At 43.8% G+C, this 12,327-nt stretch overlaps 1 protein-coding gene across 7 annotated transcripts in view; it reads right to left on the minus strand.

Moving 5' to 3' along the window:
- The window catches only part of SEMA6C (semaphorin 6C), a 471,162-nt gene that overhangs the window by 282,049 nt on the left and 176,786 nt on the right, over positions 1-12,327 (minus strand). The window lies entirely within an intron of this gene.

Here is a 12,327-nt window from a genome sequence, read left to right on the forward strand (position 1 = left end):
TCCAATGACAAATTGAGAATATCCGACTTCTCTACATTTACGTTAAGGCCAGCCAACCTTAGAAAGATATCAAATTCCCTCCTCACCCCTATGAACGACTTAACTGAACTAGACCATGTCAAAAGCATATTGTGTCGAAAGGCCGAGATTTCATGTTCTTTAGTTCCAAAAAGGTATTCCCGTAGCTTGTTGAATATGTGGGAGAAATGGTTTGAGATAGATAGCAAACAATAGAGGAGCTAATGGGCACCCTTATTTGGTGCCTCTATGGAGTTGAATTTTCTCTGTCATTCCCTCATTTACCCGCAATCTAATTGAAGGAGAAATATAATTCACTTTATCCAATCTGTTCAAGAACTTTAAACATAAAACACCACTCCATGCAAATGCACGCCTTTTTCGGCTTCTAAAGACAAAAGGATTGTGTGATTAATATCATATGAACAACTCTCTGTATATTATCAAAAGTCATGCGCCCGCAAATAAAACCAGACTTTTCCAAAGACATCAAGTCAAGTAAGAGTGGGTCTAAACGGTTAGCCAGAAACTTGGTAAAAACCTTAGCATCTATATTCAGGTGGTAAGGTCCACAATCCAAGGGATATTTATTCAGTTTGGGAATTAAAATCACTTTAGCTTCCTCCATAGATGCCATTAATCACCCCGATGTACAAAACAAATTAGAAAGATTAGTTAATGTTGGAACCAATACATGAGCAAATTTACTGTAAAACAGAACCGGGCCGGAAAAACATTGGGCCGTGGAGCCTCCTTAAGGGGCAATCTTTTTATGATGAATCAGACTTCCTCTTCCCTAATTTGAGATTCTAATCGGTCACCATCAAGTAAATCAATACGGGCAATAGGAATCGTCTGTAGGTAATCCATCTGATCATCTTTTAATGGATAATCTGAGTCACATAATTCGCTATAAAAGTTTTAAAAAATCTCCCTTTTCTCCTCTGTATGGGTAAAAAGGTTTTCTTGCTCGGACAAATTCTTAATCATCCTTGCACCTTTCTGTCCCCGAAGGAGTTAGGCCAACCCATTATCTACTTTATTAATTAGTTTTCATATAAAAATGGTGTCTAGTATATAAAAAGCTTTCGCCACTCTGCTGGGCCTACTAACTTACTATCCCTCTAAACTCCCTTACATGTGCCCTAGAAGGAAGTTCCTGTAATTGTTTCTTTTGTTCTTTCAACTCTGATTCGAGATTACGCTCCAGGGCTCCAATTGTTTAATCCTTAGGGCTCTCATAGAAATGAGCTCCCCTCCGATAACTGCCTTAAATGCATTCCATGTATTATTCTCAGATGTTTGCTCTGGAAAATTCTTCTCTGAGAATATTTCAATTCGTTCTCTGATCTGTTGAATCTGATTCTCATCCCTGAGAATTTCAATGGCGAAAGTCCAACTCCACACATTGCTCCCAGGCAATCAATCATCCCATTTAACAATAACTGCAGCATAATCTGAAAATGATATTTTCCTTATCTCAGTTCCCCTTATCCTCCCTAGTAACAGAGCAGACACCCAGACATAATCTATCCTTGAATAAGTCATATGTACATTGGAGTAAAACGTGTAATCACGTACGAAACCATCAGTCCCCCCACCAAGCATCCTTGAGTGTCAGCAGCACCATTGCATTCTTCAAGGCACTAAAGGCAGCTGCACTCTCCCACATCCTCTGCAAGCTCCTATCAAGGGAGCAAGATCATACAATATTAATATCCTCGTCAAAATAATGGCACCCTTTGCAAACACCTCCAGGCCGGACAAATAGTTCTGTACAAATCCATCCTGGCCCATATTTGGAGCATATATTTTAGCAATAGGAATTGGTCCCTTTTAATGCAAGAAAATATCCCTCTTTAGCTTTGATTACCTGTCAAATTTCTAAACCCAAACCCACCTGTTTTGCCATCAAACCCCCCCAACCCCGTTATTTTAGTGGGTTCCGCAGCATGGTAAATGCCACTATAAGATTGAAAACGCACTCTGGCCAGATCTTTCAAAAGTAGGTGGGTATCCTGAAAAACAACTACCACTTGTTACCTAGAAGCCAACATAAAACGCATCTCTCATATAGCTGGGGAGTTAAGCCCCCTAATATTTTGACCAAGTTCCTTGAATGATATAGGTCATATAGATATGCTTCCCGTATGCATTTTGCATATTGCCTGATACACCTCTGTGCCATACATTACGATCCCAGACAACACACAGAGCTAGACAATACAAAATAACCCTCCCTTGCTCTGAATGACACTGAGAATTACCCTCCACCCCGCACCCCAGAATCACCAAAAACAATAACCAAACAATATAACAAACTGTGGGGATCCGGTCATCCCACTCAAAGGGCCCTCGAGCCAGCTAAAGATTGAATAGATTGCCAAAATCCCACAAAACTGCAAGACATCCTCTAGCCCTAAACGTGGATTCAATAGCCCATACCCGCATTAGGCCCTGCTAAAATTCTCAGGCCCCTCCCGTCCATCCATTAAGCCCCATCATCGTAAGCAATAAGGCATTAACAAAAATCATAATCATTTATCCTGATACTGCAGTCGATCCCCATTGAAAGCAAGAGAAAGTTCACATGTGAGGACCTCAAGGAGCTCTTCTCGTATTAGAAGCCACTGTAGACCATTCTCAACTTCCTTTTCCAATCCTTCTGATTCCAGTCATAAAAAAGGTATTCATTCTTGAGTCATCATAATACGCCTCTGATCCCCTTCCAATGTAAATAGGAGGCTAAACTAGAAAGTCCAGCGATATCTAATGCCTCACCTCCTAAATTCAGTTACCACCAGATTCATTTCCTGTCGTTTTTGGAGAGTACTTTCTGCCAAATCTTGAAACAATTCAATCTCTATTACATTGAGTCTTATGGGATCGCCCTTTCCTGCTACCAATAAAATGTTCTTCTCTATATACGGGGAAAGAGTCGCTAATCCATCTCTTAGGCTGCCATTCGGACCAAGCCTCTTTGGGCCAGTGCGGTGTACCTTGTCAATATGGATTTCCTCAGGGGTAACATCAGTCAAAATCTCGCTAAAAAAACAGACTGGAGGCTTGACTTCAGGTCCACATGTAATGTCATTTGTATAGCGCCTTTTCCCATTGGTAAGGCCTAAAAGTGCTGTGGGTGAACGCCTTTGGTATGGGAAATTCGTCAGAGTTTAGAATGCTTCTGTGCATTTAGGCAATACAAAGGTGAGCAGGGGGCGGGGGGGCAAGTCCCTGTTAGCTACCCATGTTAAACTGGCATGTGGATTGGAGCCGTAAGGTAGTCTGGAGTGTATGCGAGTGCAGGGGACTCATGTGTCCAGCTAGACCAAATTTTAGTTGTGTGGGGTAACTGCATTTTTATGTCAGAAGTGATGTGCGATGAAACTTAAAGTAGTGTATGATGGTGGGTGGCCATGTCTTCGGCTATATTCCATAAGCATGGACTGCTATGCATACCCATGTGTGTCCTGACTGGTTTCGGTTTCTTGGTTTTGTAGATGTTGTGTGGATTCTGTCCTGTGGTATGCTGGAGTTTATGGTCTGTGTTTCGCATTACATTTAATGGAAGGTGCATTGCCACTCCAGACTACCTGAGAGGTGGCAAGGTGATACCCTATGTGGTGGATGCCGAGGGGAATTGTGTTCCAGATTGAGGGGGCTTGGATGGAGAAGGTTGAACCCCTATTCTTGTCGATTTGAAGGGGGGGGCACAAGTAGGATTGCAGTGCCAGATCACAGGTTTCTAATGGGTTGGTAACTGATGAGTTTCTGTTGAAGGTATTCTGTGGCTGTCCTGTGGAGGGCATGGTGGGTGATGCGCATGGCTTTGAAAGAGAGCTGGCACTCGATAGGGAGCCAGTGAAGTATGCAATGGGTGGATGTGATGTAATCTCTGGGGCCAAATGCCAGAAGCAGCCTAGCCACAGTGTTTTGGACCAATTTAAGCTTCCTGAGTTGATATGCGGGGGCGTCCAGGTATAGGGAATTAGTGTAGTCTTGGCAGGAGAGGACGATAGCCATGATTGCAGGGACTCTCTGCGAGTAGGAGAGGTAAGTGAAGATGCCCCTGAGAATGCAGAGGTGTAAATAGCAAGATATAGACACAGAGTTAATGTGGTGTGAAAGTGTCAGATCAGCGTCCATGGTGCATCCCAGGTTCTTTACTTCGTGGATGAGTCGGAGGAGGTCCTAGGGAGGATGGCCAAGGTGTGGGATGGGGCAAGACAGCCATCTTCCTGCAAATCATGATTTCATTTTTTTCGGGGTTGAGGAGCAGGTGGTTAGCCGTCATCCAGTGGTCAATATCTGTGAGCCAAGAGGCAAGGTCAGGATGGGGGAAGGAGGGAGTCTTGGGGATCTTCAAGATTATCTGGGTGTTGTCTGCATAGTTGTAGCAGGTTAGACTTTGAAAGCAAATTAGAGCAGGGAGGGGGCTTAGGTAGAGGTTGACGAGTAGGTGAGATAGGGAGGTGTCCTGTTGAACCCCATGGTGACAGTGCAGGGGGCCGAGGTGGAGGGAGGAAGGAGGGTGATTTGTGATCGGTTAGCGAGGAATGAGAAAATCCACCATAGTGCTGCATCCCTTATGCCGAGCGAGTGGAGTCTGTCTGTGAGGATGCTGTGGTCGATTGTGTCAAAGGTCGCAGAGAGGTCGAGGAGGATAAGTGAGGAACAACCTTCTGAGTCTGCGGTGCTTTTGAGGTCATCTACATTTACAATATCTTCAGATATATTCCTAATCTTTATATTAGAGCATTGAGAACAATTTACAAGATCCTCTGCTTGAATTTCCAAGTTACAAGATCATCTATGTAGAGTTTGCAAAAGCTCACCATTAGCCCGGACATCGCCATAAAGGTTCTGTATAGGTATCTCATTGTAATCTGTCCTTTTGCCCAACTGTGCAACATCTGCTTTAATCTCAGAAAGCTAGAGTCAAATTGTTCTTGAAAAAGGTACCATAAATGATTCCGGAAAGGCACTTGATCCCGGTCGGAGATCCTCCTTAGACATGCAACCAGTACTATGTCCACATAGGGATCCTTCTCCATGTCTACCATAGCACCGGTGTGAGTGGATTCCAACTGAGCCTCCTGGGTCCTCCAACACCTCGCAAGGGGCCGTGAGGGTAACGTATTTGTGCGAGGTGAAGGAGGGGGACCTCTTTGGGCTTACCCTGAGGCATTCAGTGCTTGCAATATAAGTCAGTGCCTTTTTCAATGAACATTCAGAATATATGTTCTCACAGAAAGAGCTTCAAACCTAGCAAGGGATAAGTAAGTCAGAAATGGCTCCTCAAATGACATCTTTCACAAATGGTCCCGGTCTCCGGTGCCTCCCTCAAAATGATTATTGCAGCTGCATTCCAAAACTAAGCTTCCACTTAATAGATATATTATGTAAAACCATCAGCAGTCTTACAGATATATTCCACCCCACTATTAACTATGCTGCATCAACAAAAATACCCTAAGGAAGGTGACTGACTGTTGATATATAACATTTTAAAAAAGCTCTAGAACAGTACCATTCTTTCCCCGGCTATATTGCATCAGCTAGTTGCAACGACAAGTCATTGGCCGGAAAACCAACGTGACATCGGATTCGGCTGCAGAAAACGACATTAGTGCCGGCCACTCAAATGCTGAATGCCTTACACAGAGCACCCCTCTCTGGGTGCCACCTCCAGGGCACTCTCTAGAGCTCCCTGTCCAGAATGCAGCCCTCGTTGCCACCATCTGCATGAATAGGTCTCCTGCCCGAGATGCCACAACGCATCTCCTCCACAGCGGGCGACCCAGTCAGGTTCAAAACTGCTTCAGAAAAGCAGGAGCATGCCAGACGTCTGCGATGGCTCCAGGAATGTGCAGAACAATCAGGCTGTACCTCGATGGTTTGGATCCCTGAGCTAATCCATGCCCTGCATCTCTCACCACCGGCAACAAAGGCCCCAATGCAGTAGTAGGCCGTCTTCTTCTACCTCATCTTCCTCAACCAATATTGCAACCACACAGCCTACTCCTGTGGCACACACAATCCCACCAGCTACCTTGCAAGCAATAAAAGAGGCTGTTGATCCATATCTTTCAAAGACAAAAGTACTCTGTATAGACTGCAACACCCCACTCTGCAGGGGGGAGCAATTTGGAAGTGCCTTTGTAGCTGTAATCAAGGAGCATGAGAAACAGTCCCGCCTACCTTAGATTTAACACACAAGCACCATCTTCCTCTGTCCACATGTTCCTCCATATCTGTGGTTGGTGCCCCTTCCCTCATTTCCCTCCCTCACCTCTTGCAAAAAAAACAAAAGCAAAAAAAAACACATTAAAAAAGGTTCCTTTAGGAACCACTTTCACAGTTAAAAAATAGAAGTAAAAAAATAAGCTTATAGACCCCATCTACTTTACCTTTTTCAGTAAAGTAGTTACACTCAATAAGATTCTCCAACATCCATTAGCATTGTCTACTATGTCAACTACATATACACCCTGGAACCTTTAATGTTCATGAGGGGCAGGCCACCAGTCTCAGTGGCAAAAGTTAGTAGAGAAGAGGTTAAGTAAAACAGGAACAGAAAAATATAGTGTTCACTGGGAACTTAAGGAAGTCCAGCTCAAGAGTAACAGGAGCAGGAAGGCTGCTCCAAACAAAAGCAACAGCCGAAGACATACATACACATTCCTCCCACTCTCTTTCAAAAAGCGTTTCACAAGTAAGTTACAGCAGCAGAGGGCTCTAGCAGGGCAGTATGTAGGGAAACAAAGTTGCATATATTAAAGTACTTGCAAGATGCAGGAACTAATGTACACATTTTATATATCCATTGATACAATCCCTGAGCTTGAGGCCAAGGATAAGTCGTGCAGCCCCATTACATATTGGCCAAAGGAGGCATACACAACGAAGAGGGTGGTTAATGCAGTAGTCCAGCTCAAACAAAACCAGGGCTCTACAGAGCTTCAGCCTTTGGGTGAAGGTGAAAACTGTACAATGCCTGTAAGGAGGTGAAGCTCGAACCATGGGTTTTTTTAATAGCTCCAGAATGTAAAGAACAAAGCACAGACAAGACTTAAAGATAACCCCAATGTTTTTGGCCTCATAGAATGGCGAAAGTAGATGGCCCAAAGACAGTGGCAAGGCCGTCTGAGAAAAACAGGGCACAGGTATTACTGTAAGAAATAGTGCCATCTTACTAGCATTGACACACAGATTGTTAGCTGCACACAATGCCTCGTAGTTAATTAGATAAAAAACCAGGACTACAAATGAGTTCTGGGAACTTTAAGGCAACCTATGTGTCATTAACATAACACTACACATAAGAAAAGAACCAGTACATCAGCTGAGCCTGAGGAACGAAATACATATGCAAGAACCACAATGATAGGATAAGACCCTCTCCCTAGGGTACTCTACAGGTAAACAGTGAGGTGCTACAGTACAAACAGCCCAGTTGCACCTGGTAAGGACGGTCAGTGAGAAAAACAAATCAACCAGTCCAGCACCTGCTCCATAACGCTAATGGTATCACATAACTGTTCAATGAGGATACAATTCTTACCCATCTAAAAGGTGAAGGACACATCAAAAAGCACTGTCCTCAATTGTACTACTATTAGTGGAATGGGAGTGGTTGGGAGCGGTGCTCCTCTACTTTTTAAAGTTAAGTTTTACTGTTCACATATTTTCATTTTAAAAAGAAACCATTACGGAATAGTTTCATTTAAAAAAAAAGAAACTGTATGAAGTTGTTCAAACTTACTTTCACTACACTACACTAAACGTTCCCTTAGACCGCAGGTACAACTCTTTGGGGGTTTGTATTGTGTGTTGGAGGGGATGTGGATGATGGGGTTTCTGAGGAATGGATGCAGACCAGCAGGAAACATAGTTCCACTCGTTATTACTTCAACCACTAACTGCAATAATAAATACCATATACACTTCATATTATTCTACCATATTACAAATACTGTATCCTCCCACTGCATTACCTATAATTACTATACACATTACTATAGTGTGTTGCCAGGGGCCCGATTCACACCTACAGCCCAAACCACTGGAAGGATTTTCACCAAATTTGCACCAGGTGCTGCGGCTTGGTCCTGAAAGCATGTTTTGTGTAAATCCGTCCAGTAGTTTTTAAAAGAATTGGCAAAAAGTTGGTAAAGAAAATGTATTAAAATAATAAAGTGTGATATCTTGGTCCGGTCTGCAGACCCACTTCCTGATTCAAGGTCTGTGGACATGTCTGGGCCAATCAGAAAGCAGCGTGACGTTCGCAGACATCATACGCGCCCGCTGATAGTCGGTTAAAAACGTAAGGTGTGTCAAAACTTTTGAAACGAACGCCATGTTGAATTCACAGACAGCGTCTGTAGTCCGTGGACATCGCAGTAAAAACATTATAACATTGCAGTAGTCAAGCAAATTAAACTATCTCTGGGAAGGGGAGGGCTGAGGAGGATGGAATGGGATATGGATAGGAAATGCCAAAAATCAGGTGCATTTCCTTCTCCGATGTCCGCCAACATCTCAGATGTTCAGGGACATCCATGCATATTTCTGCATTACAGGGTCGGTGAAAAGCAGTTTTTGGATGGCTTATAACTTTGGCGCCAGTCAATTGAACTGCATGAAATGGTGTAATATCATTTTAGACCGGACCTTGAATGGTTATACAAAGTTTGCCGCTGTTTCGCCAAGAGGGGGCAAAATTGTACAGGGGGGTTCCCAAAATATTATACGGCTTATACATTTGGTGCCTTTTGACAAACTGCACAAAAGGTTGCGAAAACATTCTAGACCCAGTGAATGTTTTTGTAAAGTTTGGTGGGATTTTGTCAAGAGGGAGCAAAATTAGAGGGAGGGTCTTAACATTTTTAGATGACTTATAACTTTATTGCCATTTGACAAATCTGCACAAATGTTTTCAGAGAAATAGACCCAACCTTGAATGTTTGTGCATAGTCGGAATGGATTTTGTCAAGTGGGGGCGAAGTTATATGACTATTTTTTGTACATAGACGTTGACACTTTAAAAAAAAATAAAGCATGGATGGATTTGCAGCAAACCTGTGCAAGAAGCATTTTCAAGGACCCGAAAGCGTGGTTTTGCAAATGTGTCCATTTTTTGGGGAAAAAAAGTGTCATACTGTAGGTACAAAAAATAGCGATGTACCTTTGGTAACTTAGGTATAGCCTGTGGCCATGGGTCATGACTATGAGGGATCGGCAATGGGGTTAAAGTGGGCCTGGCCACCAGGGGCCGTCTATGTGGTAATGTTTTTCAAAACCGGAATAGGTTTGAATGGGAAAAAATATATTTATATATATATCTTCTCGTGGCTACAGCCCGAAAGTGCTGGACAGGATTGCAGCAAACATTTGCCAGGAGCATCAGTAAGGACCTCAAAGCATGGTTTTGCAAATCTGTCCTGTGCTTTATTTTTTCTAACTTGTCAAAATGTAAGTACAAAAAATTGTGATATAACTTTGCTGCCTGGGCAGTGGGCCTGGTCCTCTGCAAGGACATATGTCTACTTTGATTTGCCTATTGGGGAATGCGGCATGGCCAAAGGCCATGACCCATTGATTGTGGAGACTGGCCATGGCTGCAAGACATGAGCACTGGCCATTTGTCACATTACAAGGGTATAGTGGACACAAATAGAATGCAGGGTAGGTGCAGTGGATGACGGGATGGTACGGTGGGGCTGGGGTCCTGGTCGAGCCTCATGCCCTAGGCAATTTAACCATGACTTGCATGTGCTGCCTATAACGACACACATCAGTATGCGTTGCAAAAAATATGTTTCTTAGAGGATGTTTATAGTTCTTTCATATATGTTAAAAGAGGAATTGTATGTATGAGTGGCTATCGAGGTTCCGGGGTATACCTACTTGTTGTTTATGCAGTTTTCCTCTTTCAGTAATGGCATTTTGAATTTGTGCCATTAACTTTTGGTGTTTGCTTGCAATGCTTCTGGCCTCCCTCTCTTCCTAAATGGTTTCTTTTTTGCAGCTTAATGGGTTTAGGGCTGAGGCATTCTGTATGTCTGGGGCCTGCCTGCTTAATTTTCCCTTGGGAATTTGAATTGGGGTTCCCATTGGAGCTTTAGAGCCAGATACATGTTTTGTATGTGCAAGCTCTGTGGCTGAATGGGGGTAAAGGGGTGTCTACACTGTGCTGTTCTGACTGAGGGAGAAGGTACTTTTAATGCCAGGTGCGTCAGGGGAGACAGGGGGGGTCAGAGTGTTTTGCGTCACCTTTTTTGGTGCTGGGTAAATCTCGTCCCTTGTTCCCCAGAATCTGGAGTGGGGGTTCTGTTGAAAGCAGTGGAGTGGGCTTTTGATGCATATTGGAGTTGTGGGGAATGGGTTCTCCCAAGCCTGACTGGACCGTGGGAAGTTCTGTCTGGGTGTTTGGATGGCCTGGTTCCAGGTCCCAGTTGCCAGGTAGTGGGGAACAGGTTTACTATTTTAGCAGGACACAGTCCATTCTGCAGACTGTGCAGATCTATTTCTGGAAGTATACCAAATGGGACAGAAGGAGGGGTTCTGGGAAATCCCCCATTTATCTCTTTAGGTCATAAAACCCCCAGCGGGGGCATCACTGGTACCCAGTGTCTCCCCATTCCCCAATGGGAATGGTGCCCAATCTGACCGGGTAACAGTGTTCTGATTTTAACCTTCCCTTCCATCTAACACAACGTGTGGGCTTTGACCTAAAGTAGCTACACATAATATCAGGATTTTAATGGTCCGTTTCCTCTCTTCATTCAACCTTAGAATACTGCTGTATGTGTTGCGTCTAGTGTGTTGGTGTCCTTCACCCAATCATTTGTGCAGTGCCAATTAAACCCAGGGAACATAAGGCGGTTTAATCAAGTGACGCCATTGAATCAAAAGATTGTTTTTTTGTACTTTGACCATCAAATTGACTTTTTATTCAAAATGTCTGATTGAGTTGCCTTCCTGCAAGGCTCTGGTCAGGTCTTCTATCATTATACGAAAGATCAGAGAGAAACAATCCCGTTCAACTCTAATTGAGTTCCTATACTAGGACAGGCGTTGCATTCAGTAGAACAGTGATAATTAAGCTCCCAGTACTTGCAGTGTAACCCAGAAATTGAGCTGGGGAGCCATCCTAAAGTGTTCCTATCAGAGGCCAAAGGGGTGGGGAGTAAACAAAGGTTCTTGAACTCTTCCCCATTTGCTTGCATGCCTGGATTGTATCTTATAATATGGACTTTCTTCCGATCTGGCTCTGATGAAGGATATGTATTGAGTAAAAATCTACTGAGATATTAATACTATCCTGTGTCACACGTACGCTCCTACTGTGGTGTGCATGAGGGTATCCCTCAAGCAGCCTGCTATTAGGGAACAGGGAATTCAGAGTAGCAATCACCATCTGATGTTAGATCATTCTTACAGGTCCATCTGAAGAGTTAGGTTTTAAAATATTAACTCCCTGAAAGATTGCACTTTTCTATGAATCTTACCTTTAATGTCATGAATAAATCCTGCATTGTTCCAGGAGGTTCATGTCAGCTACATGTGCTGCCCATTTCCCTTTCCCTTACTGGGATGGGCAGCCCCTACTTCTTGGTTTAAATGCACCCTCTATGTAACATCAGAGCCTTCTAGTGCCATCACTGGCCTGATGACATGTTTGTCTCCTTTTGAGTTACATTAGACAAAGGTTTTATTTGGCACCAGAATCTGTAAATATGCCCCATATGTGTCGGTCTCCCGTTTCCCCGCTCTCCATGTTCCCCATAAGTCTGCAAGGTCACGTCCCTGGTACAGTGCCCTAGGACCATGGCATGCACAATGTAGCGTTAGTACTGGGCATTGTGGGGTCGGCGTTTTACTGAAAAATATCCGAAAAAGTAGTTTCCCTGCTCATAGTAGGAAATTGACCTAATGGGTTTCCAGCCACAAACTCTTTTGTAAAAACTGTACTACACTGTTTAGAGACTGGGAAAAGGCAGCTCTTTCAAACCTATGCTGATTAAATAATTTGTCCTAAGTTTAGTCTCAGGCTGGCAAAGACGAAAGAAGAGGGGCAGCCTTGCAAGATCGGACTTTCCTTCATGGAGAGCAAGCTTGGCGAACGATTGGCATCAGCTGGTAGACCAGGCTCGATGAATCCTAATATGGGTCCAAAAGCAATGTCCATCCGCAATAAAGCATCTGCTGAAGGCTCTTGCGCAGGTGACATCGCAGACCAGGCACACTTGCCCCATGCAGGCTACCGGGCCTCAATGGTGGGAATGACAAATGGTCCGCGCACTG

The sequence above is a fragment of the Ambystoma mexicanum genome, chromosome 1p (genome assembly GCF_040938575.1).
Source record: "Ambystoma mexicanum isolate Mex_15411 chromosome 1p, UKY_AmexF1_1, whole genome shotgun sequence".
NCBI classification, from domain to species: Eukaryota; Metazoa; Chordata; class Amphibia; order Caudata; family Ambystomatidae; genus Ambystoma; species Ambystoma mexicanum.